The sequence below is a fragment of the Bactrocera dorsalis genome, chromosome 2 (assembly GCF_023373825.1).
Source record: "Bactrocera dorsalis isolate Fly_Bdor chromosome 2, ASM2337382v1, whole genome shotgun sequence".
Taxonomy (NCBI): domain Eukaryota; kingdom Metazoa; phylum Arthropoda; class Insecta; order Diptera; family Tephritidae; genus Bactrocera; species Bactrocera dorsalis.
Genome location: NC_064304.1, coordinates 65,405,578 through 65,422,510, shown reverse-complemented (window position 1 = coordinate 65,422,510; position 16,933 = coordinate 65,405,578). Strand labels below are relative to the sequence as shown.

General features: G+C 33.1%; 1 long non-coding RNA gene across 3 annotated transcripts in view; it reads right to left on the bottom strand.

Moving 5' to 3' along the window:
• The window catches only part of LOC105233304 (uncharacterized), a 1,563,509-nt gene that overhangs the window by 1,498,621 nt on the left and 47,955 nt on the right, over nt 1-16,933 (bottom strand). For all 3 annotated transcript variants that reach the window (XR_007421867.1, XR_007421866.1, XR_007421868.1), the window contains 2 exons: nt 16,538-16,931; nt 16,361-16,472 (listed from right to left, as the gene is read on the bottom strand). This is a non-coding gene — a long non-coding RNA (uncharacterized LOC105233304). The remainder of the gene's footprint in view (nt 1-16,360; nt 16,473-16,537; nt 16,932-16,933) is intronic.

The following is a 16,933-nucleotide window of genomic DNA, read 5'->3' as shown; positions in this document are numbered from 1 at the left end:
TTAATCTACATATCGTCACCTGAAATGCAAAATAACGTATCATCAAAAAAATCGAAATTGAGTGTCTTATTGATTACGCTTCACTACCTCAAATTATATACATAATATTACATATGTTCAACATTTTCTGGTTCTGCAGTCATATATAAAGCAGTCTTAACCAATATTAATATTTTGTTTCACTCATGTTCGTTATTTCGTGTTTCATTCATGCCACTATAAATTTCTGAAAATGTTGTTACGTTATTTTGCATTTCAGATGACGATATACATATAAATAAAAATGAATCGCCAAAATGTATGTACGCTCATAACTTTCATACGACTGAACCAAATTTGATAATTCTTTTTTTAAAATATTCGTTGAGGTTCAGGGATGGTTTCTTCAGAGAAAAAAATTCGAATAATTGCCGGAAACCCCCTAAAAACAGCCCTTTTCTTTTTCTCATACAAACGAATGAATGTTTGTTCGTTAGTAATGCTAAGAGAACGGCTGAACCAATATTGATGAAATTTTAAGAGGTTGTTCGTTGTGGATCGGGAAAGGTTCAGAAATAAAAAACCTGTATGTCTTTCATGAGGAAAAGTCGGAAAATTGAACAATTCCAAAAAGTAAATTTTTTCCATACAAATTTTTTTATTCAATTTTTTTGTTTTGTTTTTCAATTATTTAAATCTTTCAATTTTGGCATTTGCTTCAAAAATTTTTTAAAATTATTCAGTGAAAATGTTATGTGTTTTTCACACAAAGTGATGAATTACAGTTTGAAATTTGTCACGATGCCATGAAGAGGTCGCGCTAATATCGGTCGGCGTTCTTTTTGGCATCAACATACATTAGCAACCCAAGGCACATGAACGAGTACTCTCAGGATGCGATGACACACGTGCGGTATTATGGGTCGCGATCAATCAGAAAGCGATCGTCACGATGTCACAGCAAGACTTTTCAAGCAACAGCTTCGATGGACATTATCTTGAAGCAACGCATATATGGTGCTGTTAGATGCTAGATGTACTCTGTTGAGTAGCAAAAGAGAGGTTTGCCGCACGCACACATTCTTCTTTGGATGTTGGAAGGTGGTTACACCAGATCAAATTGATGAAATCATTCAATCATGCGGAAATTCCTGATGTAAAGAAAGATCCAGTATTATACGAACTGATGAAAACCAATATGGTTCATGGACCTTGCGGACACCACAATGCCACTGCGGTTTGCATGTCTGTCAATAAAGGCACGAAACAGTATCCACATGCTTTTCTTTCGGAAACACAAACTATAAATGATGGATATCCACTCTATCGGCGTCGCTCACCAGACGACAATGGCAGAACATTTAGCATTCAATTTAGAGGCGTGAGTATCGAAGTTGAAAAGACATGGATTGTACCATATTCGCCACTGTTGTCTAATTCACATTCAAAATTCATGTCAATGTTGAGTATTGCAGTTTGGTGTAATCGATAAAATACGTTTGTAAGTACGTCACCAAAGGAAGCAACATGGCGATTATTGGTCTTGAACGATACGGTCGAACGTTTTCCGACTGTTGTGCGTCTCGAAGTTAATTTGGAGAATGGCCAAAAAGTGTATTTCAACCCAGAGAATACAGTATAGCAGTGAAGCGCTTTGCCTAGCCCGCGGGCGGCCGACTTTATTGCTCTCTCACAGATTCGCTCACACGTATTAGTCAAGCGCTCTCTATACATTGTGGAAAATTAATGTGCATTTGAAAATCACTTGATCAACGACTGTTGACTGCTACGCATGTAATTTGTATGTGCGCGCTGATTAACAATTTTGGTTCAAAACCATGAAAATATTGATTTTTAGTTATTTGATACAGCCGTTTAGGTGAAAACTTCAACATAAATTCAATATTTAAAACTTTTTGAATTTTAATTTCTTTTTGACACGTGAATTGTCTTTATTTTTGTAATTGATAAAAAATTAAGAAGGAATTTCAATAATTTCACAATTTTGTAAAAGTTGTCGAACCACTTTCAATTTTTTTTTATATTAATTAATACTAAAGTTTTGTAGTTTTTTTGGGTGTAGCAGCAGGCTCTCTCATACTCCAACACAAGCACACAGTTTGGTAGTGTGCGTTTGGGCATCACTGCAGTATAGCCAGTGGAAACATCGCCAGCAACAAAATTAACATTGACGAGTTTTTTCTCAACTTTCGTCAGTGATGCGTTTGTGAGAACATTGCTCTATTCGAAAATACCTTGATATTATACATGGAATGCATCGTCGAATAGTTACGCAGAAAGCAAGGCCAACCAGTAGATTGACATCCAGGTGTCTTATCAACTAATGCATTAGGACGAATTTACACAATCCACCCGAAAAACGACGATTGTTTCTACCTTCGGTTGCTATTGATTAATGTACGCGGTTCAACTCAAATAAGTCATTGCTTACTGCGAATGGTTCGATGTGTGCAAGTTTTGGAGAAGTAAGCCAGCAATTACAAATGCTGGAACACGCTAATTATTGCAATGAAAATGAAGTTCGCACTTTTCGATATAAACATCGACATTGTCATTTTACATCGTCTTCGCTAAAAATTGGAAATGGTACAATTTCGGTTGATACTTCCGGTGGTTCGACACCAATTCCATCTTCCCTTTATCAATTCACGAAAGATGAACTCATCACAAATGTTCGGACATTGGCCAAATTATCGTAACTACGATTCCTTAAGTGCACGCGCAATGTTAACTGCCAAAAATGACGATGTTGTTGACTTCAACTGGAAGATTCAAAGTCAAATTCCGGGAGACTTGCGCTCATACAAATTGATCGATCGTCTTAACTATGAAGACGACGCCGTGAATTATCCAGTGGTATTCCTAAATTCTTTGGACAGGCTTACTATGCCACCGCATCATTTGCGTCTCAAAGTAGGATCCGTCGTTATTATGTTTCCCCAATCTTCATGCGCCGAAACTGTGTAATGGAACCCGACTGATTGTGACGCACCTATCGAATACAAGGGGACAGAATGCTTGATCCTACGAATCCCTTTGACTTCTAACGATTTGCCATTTCAGTTCAAACGTATTCCGTACACCGGAACAGAAACCGAAAAATGTTGTTTATAAAGCTGCGTTACATTGAAAAAAAAATAATGAAATGATAAAATTAACTTTCTTCTCATTTCAAACTACATAATTTCACGCAGGACAACGGCTGCGGGGTCAGCTAGTACATATATAAAAATAAAACTCTTATTTTGTATGTCCGCGCGTTACGTCGGAACCAGAGTACGGAAAGACTTGAAAATTTGCACGGTTGTTCCTTCAGTCCTGGAGAAGGTCCTAACGGGGGCCCTTTTTGCAAAATCACTCTCAATTTCGCAATTTATGTATATATCATATGCATAACTCAAGAACGGCTGAACCGAATTAGCTGAAAATTGGTGGTGAAGTAGCTTGGAACCTCGGGACAGGTATAAGCTACTTCCTATCGTTTTATGTTAGAAGTCAAAAAAATTCATAAATAAAAAAAAGATATATTTCAAAACGTTTTTTTTTATATGTTTTATTTGCAATATATTTTAAAAATAAGCAAATGAGATAACAAAATCATAATTTGACTTATATCACTGATATCCAGTGATATCAATAATAATATACAATATTCATATCAAATGCCCTTTTTTAGTGCTTACATTAACAAACTTAATACTAATATTTAATACCGTAATAATATACCTATGTTACTAGCTGACCCCGCAGCCGTTGTCCTGCGTGAAATTATGTAGTTTGAAATGAAAAGAAAGTTAATTTTATCATTTCATTATTTTTTTTTTCAATGTAACGCAGCTTTGTAAACAACATTTTTCGGTTTCAGTTCCGGTGTACAGAAAAGATGGTTTTCCCCCTCGCTGGATATAATAATCGGAGTCCATCCTGGTGCTAATGAAGCAGATAGGTGTGGTTCCTCGGTAACTTATTCCCGCCCAAACCATTAGGGAACCACCTCCAAAGTTTCGGCGTTGACGTTTTTGCTTGGGAGTGCCTTTCTTGCGCCAATACTTATCTGCACCATCCGGCCCATCCAAGTTAAATTTCTTCTCATCCGAAAATATTACAGTTTTCCATTCTTCATCCCAACAAATATATTTTTCAGCAAACCGTAATCTAGCCAATTTATGCCGAGGTAGCAGTGCTGGTTTGGAACATTTTTTTTCGTAGGAGAGAGTTAAATCTTTTTTTAAAATTTGTTGTACGCGTCGCACACCTACTCCTAAGTCCATTTCTCCAACTATCTCTTTTGCGCTTAAGTTTTCCTTCACTGCAAGCCTGGAAATCTCCCTTTTCGTCCTGTTGTCGATCCTTGATGTCCGTCCTGGTCGCTTTTGTTTCCCATATAGATGGCCCATTTTTATGAAGTTGTCGATGACACAACTAGATCTCTTTAACCGCCTCGCAATATCGCGATTTGACCGTCCCTCTTCATGATACGCTTCAATTTTTCCCCTTTCCTCAAGGGTTAATGGTTTGCCGCGAGGCATTCTGAAATGTTTACATATTAAATATAAAATACTTGTGTTATTTATTAAAAATAAACTAAAATAAGAGATACCTACTTGTATTTCCTTTTACTGTCAGTATAATTTTTATAAAATATTAATTTTCACAATGCCTTTATACTTATTTCGCACTTCCTAACGGTTTTAATCGCGTTTTATTTTTCATACACACACAAGGATGAGCAAAACTTATCGATATTGCCTAAAGTGGCCACAGAATTCAATTACGCATTTGCAAAAAAAAAAGTTATTTTGTGGGTTGCAAATCAAGAGAGTAATAATAAGAAAAACATCTGCCTTTATAACGGGTGATTTTTTTGAGGTTAGGATTTTCATGCATTAGTATTTGACAGATCACGTGGGATTTCAGACATGGTGTCAAAGAGAAAGATGCTCAGTATACTTTGACATTTCATCATGAATAGACTTACTAACGAGCAACGCTTGCAAATCATTGAATTTTATTACCAAAATCAGTGTTCGGTTCGAAATGTGTTTCGCGCTTTACGTCCGACAAATTTTGTTCAGCGATGAGGCTCATTTCTGGTTGAATGGCTACGTAAATAAGCAAAATTGCCGCATTTGGGGTGAAGAGCAACCAGAAGCCGTTCAAGAACTGCCCATGCATCCCGAAAAATGCACTGTTTGGTGTGGTTTGTACGCTGGTGGAATCATTGGACCGTATTTTTTCAAAGATGCTGTTGGACGCAACGTTACGGTGAATGGCGATCGCTATCGTTCGATGCTAACAAACTTTTTGTTGCCAAAAATGGAAGAACTGAACTTGGTTGACATGTGGTTTCAACAAGATGGCGCTACATGCCACACAGCTCGCGATTCTATGGCCATTTTGAGGGAAAACTTCGGACAACAATTCATCTCAAGAAATGGACCCGTAAGTTGGCCACCAAGATCATGCGATTTAACGCCTTTAGACTATTTTTTGTGGGGCTACGTCAAGTCTAAAGTCTACAGAAATAAGCCAGCAACTATTCCAGCTGTGGAAGACAACATTTCCGAAGAAATTCGGGCTATTCCGGCCGAAATGCTCGAAAAAGTTGCCCAAAATTGGACTTTCCGAATGGACCACCTAAGACGCAGCCGCGGTCAACATTTAAATGAAATTATCTTCAAAAAGTAAATGTCATGAACCAATCTAACGTTTCAAATAAAGAACCGATGAGATTTTGCAAATTTTATGCGTTTTTTTTTTAAAAAAAGTTATCAAGCTCTTAAAAAATCACCCTTTACTTATTTCACAGGGTGTATTGTCAATGCAATTTTGACTATTTTATAAACAAATAAATAAAATTAAAGAGTTCGATGCCTCTTATGCACAATTAAGTGGAAAACAATAAAAGAACTTAGTTTATTTTAATTTATGACGTAAGTATGTTTAAGTGTACATGTATGTATGTATGTAAACAGACATACATGTATGTTTATATTAATATTTTGTGTGATGGTGAAGTGGATATCATAACTCCCCCACCGTTAGCCTGAGGCTCCGACGAAGAGATTACATAAGTTCTGTTATTGTTTTTTATACAGATTATAATAATAGTACAGATAAAAATAATTAGAATTCCTATATTACTCCCAGTGTTTATTATAGCATTTCTAGAAAGATTATGTTTTACAGCCTTTATTGTTTCGTTCAAATGTATTTCGTTAAGATTTAAATTCGGGAGTGATATATTATTTTCTTTAACTCTTAGTGCTAGTTTGTTTAGGATAAACATTTCTTTTACATTTATTTTATAGTTTTCATAGATTTTTTAAATTAGTTTCTACAAAGCAATTTTCATATTTTATCAAAAATGTTTTTAAATTTTCAAATATTCGTGGTTTTTTGCAATTGGTAATAATTTTATCATGGTAATTCTTAAATATAAGTAAGCCTAGATAAATTTCTTTTTCTTCTTGGTTTTTCATTGTAGTCATATTACAATTAGGTTCTAAATTTTTTACAATGTTTGTTAAGCAGTTGTCATTTATTTTTGTTAATTTCTTATATTCTAAAGTGTTCGGTTCATATATTTCATTTTTATATATTAAGACAGTATTTTCGTTTAAAACTACAGTTTTATTTTGGATGTTTGGTAGCGGTTCAAATACAACTTCAGCGAATGTTTCATTTAAAAATTTTGGGATGCTCAATGTCAAAACTACTAACTTTTCTTTATATGTAACGGATACTTTTGTGTGTAGGTAAGATTCTGTTTGGTTAATAAAGTTGAAGTTGTCAATATATCTGATGGAATTATTCCTAGTTTTGAATTAAAAATGACGTGTCCTATTTCATTTACGTGGTCTATTAACAAGTTGATATCATTATTAATCTGAAAAATGTTTTCGAGAAAATTTGTTTCATCTTCTAAATTGAGAATTTTGTTTTGGATTTCGGTTTTAAACTTATTTATATATTTTTGAATAGTTTTCTGTTGTTTGTTAATATGGTTTGTGATATTTAATATTTTGTTTTCTATGGAACTCCCCAGATAATTCATTTCGTTTAGGGCGGTCATTGTTTCAGTCTTACTTTTTTCTAGAGTTTGAATTTTGTCCACAATTTCTTTTTCGTTATCACTATCCATTGTCCCTACTACAAATTTAAGTCCTTTCCCTATTGCGTTTAAATTTCGTTTCTGTCTAAAATTAGGAATTAAGTTTTTAATTTTTGTCCTACATATGTCCATGCTTTTTTTAACGCTTCCTAATAGAGGAGTAACATTTGTATATGTGTCCGAAAGTCTATGTATATTGTCTTGTAAAATATTTACTGTTTCAAAGTATTGAGTAGTATTAATAATATGTATTACTCTTAGGTAGTTTTCAATAATTTCCGTGTCCTTCAGTTTAATCGGTATATAACCGTGGTTGTCTGTCAAGTCTTCGACTTCTAAGTATTGTGCTCCTGTGTCGAGTAGCACTGATGCGTAAAGTAATATAAGAAAAATCATCTGAAAAGGTGGTATATTAGGAGTTTTGAGGTATTACGTTATTTAAATTTTGAAATTTTTTATTTCTTTTAATGTGTGATTTGTAATATTTATGTCCTCGATCTGTTATAACGTGTTCATTATCTAATCCGGTGACGGTTATTTTTCGAAATTTAGAATGGTTTTTACCTCTTCTTTCATCCTTTAAATAAACAGGGCCTGTCTGAATTTCTACATTTTCGCGTGTTTTGTTGAGTTTATTAATAGCTTTTTCTTTATTCTTTATTATTAGTTCTCTAATTATTTGATATTCGCTTGGGCCTATATTTCTATTTCTAAAATTAATTGGTTTCTTTCCTGTACTTGAATGGATCGTATTGTTATAAAACATAATTATTTTATATATTTTTTCTTCTGTATTTTCTGTATCTTTATTAGGATCATGTTTTAGAATTCTAATATGTTCATTTATAGTGTTGTGTAACCTCTCTACATCTGAGTTAGATGTATGATTATTATTTGACGTGTAATGTATCTCAATTTCTTGTTCTCTAAGAAATTCCAATAGAGGTAGAGCTTTAAAACCTAGTTCATTATCTACAACCAATTTCTTTATATTTCCTACTATTGACAAATACTGCGTTAGGGCTAATTTAAATTCTATCCAAGATCTATTTTCAATTTTAATTGCCTGTGCAAATTTCGAGAATTTGTCGATAAACGTTAAAAATAGTGATTTCTGTAAACTATAAAAAACATCTACGTGGATAGTTTCTCCAGGTTTCTCAGGAGTTTCAGTTACTTTATATTCTTGTTTGATTGGACGCCTGTCATATTTTTCCTTGTTACAAATATCGCAGTTATTTATATATTGGGTTATTCGTATTCTTAGTTGGGGGTGATAGATTATTGTTTTCAATAGCTTTTTACATCTAATGATTTTGAATTGCCTATTTTCGTTAAAATATTTCTTGACTGTTTCATTGAAAATATTAAATAAAGATTCATCTGTAATTAATATGGCATTAGTCTTATTAGGATTAAAATGGTTTTTTATTATGGTGATAAGTGTTTGTTCGTCGAATATTTTTGCAGTTATTGTTTTTCTTTTATTTTTAAAAATATTTTCTTTTTTAATTTTTAGTGATCGCGATACAGTTTTATTAAGAATTATTTGCCGTCGATAGGAATTTATTGGGTAATTAGTTTCTAAAATGATATTTTCATTCTGAGTCATCTCGACTGTTTCATCCATTTCAGTATTTTGGGTTTCTTCATTAATATTTATTTCAACTCTTGATAAGGCATCTGCATTACCATTTAAAATTCCTTTTTTATATTTTATTTTATAATCATATTCTTGTAGACGAAGTCTCCATCGGACCAGTTTAGAATTCGGCTCTTTAATAGAAAATAGCCACGTTAAGGGTCTATGATCCGTTTCTATCAGAAATCGCCTGCCGAATAAATATGGTCTCAATTGTTGAGTAGCCCATACAATTGCTAGTAATTCTTTTTCTATAGTACTACTTAGTATCAAAACTTCCTTTATAATCAGGATCCTTAACATCGATTTTAGCGTCTTTCTTTAAATACTTTGTGATTGGTCGTGCAATTTTCGAGTAGTCTTTAATAAATTTGCGGTAATATCCAGCGAGACCTAAGAATTGTTTAATTTGTTTTTGGGTTGTTGGTAATGGAAATTTTTGTACGCATAAAATTTTATCTGGGTTTGGTTTTATTCCTGATTCAGTTACTATATGTCCTAAAAAACTAGTTTCTCTTTTCAAAAATTCGCTTTTATCTAACTGGATTTTTAAATTTACTTCTTTCAAACGATTAAATACTTTTGTTATAGATTCCAAATGTTCTTGAAGTGAGGTTGAAAATATTATTATGTCATCGAGGTATACGAGACAAATTTTATTAATAAAATCACCTAGGACATTATTCATCAGCCTTTGAAAAGTGGCTGGTGCTGTTTTTAGTCCGAACGGCATACGAAGGAACTCGTAGTGGCCGCCTTCTACGCTAAATGCGGTTTTTGGAATATCTTTTTCATTTATTTCAATCTGATGGAAGCCTTTAGCAAGATCAAGGGTCGTAAAATATTGACACCTTCCCAATTTCTCCAAAATTTCGTCGATGTTGGGAATGGGATATTTATCATCAATGGTGACTTCGTTTAGCTTACGATAGTCAACCACCAATCTCCATTTTTTCTTTTTGCTTGCATCCAGCTTTTCGGTACAATCCATACTGGAGCTGAATATGGTGAATGACTGGGTCTGATTATCCCAGCCTTCAACATTTCTTTAATTTGTCTACCCACTTCTTCCTTATGAATATATGGGTATCGATAAGTTTTTGTATTAATTGGAATGTTATTCACAGTCCTTATTTTATGCTTTATTGCATTGGTAAAAGTTAAATCGCTATTTTCTGAATAAAATATTTTTTTAAATTTGTTTATTAACTGTAATATTTTTTCTTTTTCTTCGCTATTAAGGTGTTCAACTCTTATTTGTTCCGAAATTGGAAGTTGTTGGGTTTCCTCTCCTACATTATATATGCACAAATTTTTTGTATTAGCGTTTTCAATTTTAAGAGGTGAAAATTTTATTATTTTTGGGGTGTCTCCACTAAAATTTATTGTAGCGTTAATTTTAAAGTTATCTGCTTCATATATGGCTTCTAATATTTCTAGACTTTTATCGTTTGAAAATTCTTGGTTTTTATACACTAATCCTTATTTGCACTCTACTGGTAATTCAACTTGATATATTCCTGGTTTTCCAAAATGATGTTCCACTTGTTGATCTCCATATATTAAAGGTATTTTATTTTCACCTATAATGATTACGTCGTCGTTTAAGTTTATTATTGCTCCTAATGACTTTAAAATATTATTTCCTATCAATCCATCGTAAAAATCATGGAAGTTACAAATAAAAAATTCAATTTATACGTCCTTACTACCTAGTTCTTCAAAAAGAGGGATACGAACCTTTTTATTTATTTTGATTATATGTTGTAGAGTTTTAATAGTTATTTCATTCGTTGGTATATTCCATTTTGGGTGGCTTATGCCTAGATTAATAATTGAATGTGAATCTCCTGTATCAATTAAAAATTTTAAGTAGCCTAATTTAGATTTTATTGTTATATGTGGTAATTTTCCCGTGAGGCTGGAAATTGAAAATTTTCGTATGTTGGTTGTTTTTGGAAAATATTTACGTCCATAGGTTCTGGTTGATTATTTTGCTGGTGACTTACATTGCGTGTATTATAAGAACTATAAGGGTTTCTTTGTTGGTTTGAGTTATTGTTAGGCCTATATTGAAAATTTTGTCTAGAATAATTTTCTTGCGAATTATAATTAGGTTTATAATGGATATTTTGTCTATTATGATTATTAGAATTAAAATTATGTCTGTTTTGAAAATTTGAATTTGGTCTTTGTGAATTAGAATTAATTCTGTGATCATTTTTGTAGGTTTGTTTATTAAAATTTCTATTTCGTGGCTCTTCTTCGATTTGTTTGGTCTTGTTGCCACTATATGCGTAGCCTGCTTGGAAAAGAATTTCCATTGCTTCCTCCAGCGTGTCTGGATTTCTACAAGTCAAAATAGTTTTCATTGGTTCGGGAATTTTTCCTTTAAAAATGTTAAGCGCTGATTTCATGTTATTTCTGGCTATTTCGGATGTGCCAGTATTTTCTCCCATTATTAAATTGATTTTATTATTAAATATCCGTAGCTTATCTTTTATTTCGTTATAAAATTCTGTCGTGTTTGTTCTGAATACTACTGCTCTCATATTATCATAAAGTTCTTCTACGCTCAATTTTTCTCCAAAATTATTTATAAGGACATTCTTAATGTCCGCCCACGATTGTACATGAAAATTTATTTCTATTATTTCCCTAGCTCTACCTTGTAACCTACTTTTTATTATATCAGAGAAGAGAAGTTGAGACATTTGGTCATATTGCGTTAGTAAGGGGTGTATTCTATCTATAAGAGTAGTAAAGTTGTAAAGGTCATGTCGTTGTCCGTTAAATTGAGGTAATGTTTTGAGGTATTTGATAGGGTCAAGGGTAATAGAAGGTGCTTGAGTCATGATTAAAAATAAAATGAATTTATATATGTAACACTCAGAATTTCACTTTGCAATTTCGCTTAGTAATGGTTCTCTCTTTTTTTTTTTGGTTATTCAAATGATTTTTTTTTTGTAACAATAACTTTGTAAAACTTATACTTATAATATATATGCAAATAACTTACTTTATACAGGATTCTTCGTAAGTATTGTCTTCTTCTTGTAGGAAATCACTTTATACAGGATTCTTCGTAAATGTTGTCTTCTTCTTGTAGGAACTCACTTTATAAAGGATTCTTCGTAAATGTCGTCTTCTTCTTGTAGGAACTCACTTTATACAGGATTCTTCGTAAATGTTGTCTTCTTCTTGTAGGAACTCACTTTATACAGGATTCTTCGTAAATGTTGTCTTCTTTTTGTAGGAACTCACTTTATACAGCATTCTTCGTAAATGTTGTCTTCTTCTTCTCTTTGATGTTTCTTTGTTTTTTTTTAATTGTTGGTTTGTTCACTACCTTAATTCTTTAAGGATTTTAGTAAAAAATTTTATTTGGTACGCGTTAATTATTGAAATAAACAAAAAGTCCTTGATTCTTCAAAGAAACTTTTCCGCGTATCCCATCCTCGTCGCCAATTAAAACATTTGTTTAAATATTTATATTTATTTCTAAGAGTATGTAACTCTTACTTTATTGGGCCAAAGAATATGACTCCTGCTTTGTTGAATCAATGAATATGACTCTTGCTTTGTTGAGTCAAAGAATATGACTACCTTTGTTTACAAAAATTCTTAATCTTAAATACAAAATTGCTAGTAAAGACAGAAAGCAAAATACAATTAAAATTCCAAAGAATTCTTATCAGCAAAATCAATAAGTGCAACGCCTCTTAAGAATGTCGATCGTAAAGACATACTTGAAGCAAAGCGGAAATGCACTTAAAATTCTTTAGAATTTTGGTTACAAATATTGTCAATGCAATTTTGACTATTTTATAAACAAATAAATAAAATTAAAGAGTTCGATGCCTCTTATGCACAATTAAGTGGAAAACAATAAAAGAACTTAGTTTATTTTCATTTATGACGTAAGTATGTTTAAGTGTACATGTATGTATGTATGTAAACAGACAAACATGTATGTTTATATTAATATTTTGTGTGATGGTGAAGTGGATATCATAACTGTTTATATCGAAAAGTATGCGAACTTCATTTTCATTCCAGTAATTAGCGTGTTCCAGCATTTGTAATTGCTGGCTTACTTCTCCAAAAAACACATAACATTTTCACTGAATAATTTTCAAAAATTTTTGAAGCAAATGCCAAATTTGAAAGATTTAAATAATTGAAAAACAAAACAAAAAAATTGAATAAAAAAATTTGTATGGAAAAAATTTACTTTTTGGAATTGTTCAATTTTCCGACTTTTCCTCATGAAAGACATACAGGTTTTTTATTTCTAAATCTTTCCCGATTTACAACGAACAACCTCTTAAAATTTCATCAATATTGGTTCAGCCGTTCTCTTAGCATTACTAACGAACAAACATTCATTCGTTTGTATGAGAAAAAGAAAAGGGCTGTTTTTAGGGGGTTTCCGGCAATTATTCGAATTTTTTTCTCTGAAGAAACCATCCCTGAACCTCAACGAATATTAAAAAAAAAGAATTATCAAATTTGGTTCAGTCGTATGAAAGTTATGAGCGTACATACATTTTGGCGATTCATTTTTATTTATATAGATGCATATGTAGATATATACATATGTAGATAAGATAAATAAAAAAACGTAAATCATTATATGTGGTTCAGTTAATTTTGCGCTTGGTTCTTTGCATATTGATTTTTGTATATGTGACTAGAGGACCAACGGTTCACTGTGGCTGATACATAGATAATACTACTACTACCATTTATGTATATGATATCTATTAGTTCGATTATAACTATTAGTTAATGAGATATAGCATTTGGGGAAAATACTGTTGAAGCTGGTCTCAGAGAAATCCACCGTTGAAAAGATATTTGCTAAGCTGGAAGCAGGCGAAATGAGAAAAGTAGGTGCCTCGCAAGTTCATAATCCAACAAATACAACGAATAACTGATTCTGAGAAGTGTTTAAGTGCTCTCTAATCGTAATAAAGCCGAAATTTTGCGTCAGTGATAGAAGCATAGCTCCATCATTTCCCACTGAAGTCCAATCGACAGTCATAGTAGTGGACTGCACATGATGAACCGGCTCTCGGGCGTGGAAAAACGAAAAATGCGGCTGGGAAGGTTATGACATCAGTCTTTTGGGACGCACGTGGTATAATGCACACTCAACGACTGATTACTAAGCCAGTTATAATCTATTTCACTGCGTATTTGGTTGCAGTTCTTTTCTTCTATTCCAAATATTTAGCAATTGTATTATTTTTGAGAAGACTCTGTTTAAAATTGTACGCATATATTCAAATGATTCCTACAAACATGAATTTTAAACAAATACTTATGATTTAAAATATAATTTTTGTATTTATGAGTTGTATTAAACTTTGACATAAAGAGATAAAAGATATCTTATGTCCTTACCCTGGTTCTAAGCTACCTCTCCACCAATTTTCTGCCAAATCGATTCAGCCGTTCTTGAGTTATAAATGGTGTAACTAACTCAACTTTCTTTTATATAAACGCTGTTCTTATCTGGATTAAATGCCAGCTCTGTTCAGGTTGCTCTTCGTTCCAAATGCCGCAATTTTACTTATTTAAATACCCATTGAATTGGAAATGGGCCTAATCACTGAGCAAAATTTGGCTAGGAAACGTCAAATCTTCTTGGGACTATTCAAAAGCCCATAGAGCGCAGCGATGTCACTTGGAAAGGTCGAGCAACTCCAATTCTTGCAAAAGCTGTATTTTGTACGCCTTCGGTTTAAAATCTTAACGTAAAATGCGCCAAGGCGTTCCACACGTCAGACCGAGTTGGTGCGAATGACGCCCACTTTAACTCTCCTCGGTCTTCCTGTACACTCTCAGCAATGGCTGCTTTCAGCAATGGCTGCTATATGCGGCAAGGACAAGCAAAATTAATGGCAAAAGGTTCAGATATATTCCACGAAACTATCCGAACCCTTCTTCATACTCATGATCTGAAATGGCGCAACACAATGAGGAAGCTTCTGTTGACTGAAAAACTTGCGACAAAGCGACTCGCTTGGACTCATGAGAACATTGATAGAGGTTTTGAAAATGTCATTTTTACTGATGAATGTTCTATATGGGCACGTTCTGTCTTCACGCGAGCCTGGTCAACTTCAACCAATAGGCTTGTTCATCGGACCTTAAAACATGGAATAAAGGTGCATCTTTGGGGCTGCTTATCAAAGCAGGGATTCGTCACTTTGTACCTCTTTACTGACAACCTAAATGACGAGAAAATGAAAAAAAGCTACTAAAATGCTTTACTGCTATCTGCCAAACGATGGTTAATCAGAAAAAATGAAGATTGGATTCTGCAGGAGGACAACGATCCTAAACACCGTAGCAAGCTATGTACTCAGTGGAAAACTCAACGCCCGATGCAAACCTTATTGAAAATGTGTGGGCATATATTAAACAGAAACTTCGTAGAAGACGCACATACACTTTGAATCAGTTGTCTTACGAAATTTGTCGGATCTGGAGATCCTTGCCACTAGAATACGCCGTCAAATTAGTAGAAAGCATGCCTCGGAGATACCAGGCACTTCGACGCCGTTGGTGACTGGACACATTATTGACCATATTGCATCATTGTTTGTAATGTGTACAATATATATATATATAAATATGAAAGTCTCATAAAATTATTTTTTTTATAAATTAACGCGACCACGTTCTTACTTGACAGACTGTAATAGTAAAGTTAACCGAATGTTTGAAAATCTTTTCAACTTATAATATTATCCACATATGTATGTTCGCCGTTGTTATAAAAACATGCTTACTCAATTTTATTAAAATAACTTACTTGTATCTAAGTAGGAAAGGACTCTCTCCTTAAATTTTAATTACCATATGTATCAAAGTCATTTCATGTGGGCGGTGCAACGCTTTTATAAAGCTATACAGTGGCATCCTTGATGTAAAATTTAATGCCTCTGACGCATGTGGTTACTAATTTATTGCACTTTCACTGGTTTTTACACAATTATTATAACTAGGAGGAGTAGACGGTGTTATAATTCGAAACACCTATTTTCACAAGGTAGATGGGAATGTCGAAAATATTCGTTGTACTAAATGACTACCTTATATCTTAATTTGGAGTTGTATTACTTTATGTACGACACTTTCTGGGAGGAGCAATGGAACGATTCAGCCCATTTGCAATAATAATTCTGCTTGGGTGCCAGGGAACATGTGTACGCCAACGGGTTTCCGCTCTCATTAAATGGTTCAATTCATCATGTTTAGGAACATCAACCCTTCTAATTGATCTTTCCACCTGAACATTTTGGCGATATATTGAACAATTTTTGTTTATTTCTTCGGACGCATCTATATTTTCTATGACCTTTTTAACGCCAAAGTCAAATACAGTCATATTTTATGGAATATTTAATTTTCGTCTCTCTATTTGACTTTAAATTGAGCATCTACCCAAATTATGAACACATTCAAAACTATACAAAAATTGTAAATTCCTAGGTGTTTTATAAGGTAATCATAGAGATATGTAGCAATTATTAGGGAAGGTATTTTATCAATGTAATGTGATGATTTAAATCATTTCTTTATGAACATACCTGACTTGAATTTTTGGACTTTTCGTATTTGATTGGAAGATGTCCCATTTTGGGAATTCTGTGATATATCATCGATTAACTGAGTTCTATTCGAATCATTGAGTTTCAAAGACTAAAATAATTATTTTATTATTTTACATATGTATGTATGAAAAAAAAAATTTTATTTGATCATACCTCAGAAAATTCCAATGGATACATCATTACTGGCTCGCCTCTGCTAATTTCAATTAAATAAGGTGACATGATTTTAGCCTTTGACCTCTCTTTTGCATCAAATATTTCATCCAGTATTAGAAATTGGTCCACCTTTTCAAGGTTAAAACTGGGGTTGACACGAATGTTTACCAACAAATGCCTCCGAATTTGTTGGTAGTTTTCCAATTGCTCTCGGTTGTTCTCCTTAAGTTTTTTTGAGCATTCCAATAGTGCAGCAGTAATAACTGGAACTGCCTCCGGAGTCATAGAATAAGGTTCTATGAAACTACGTTTGGATCCATTAACCTTCTTAGACAATAATAATAATACCACCAATATTCGGCTTGTTATTTCCATTTTAGTTTTGAAATAGCT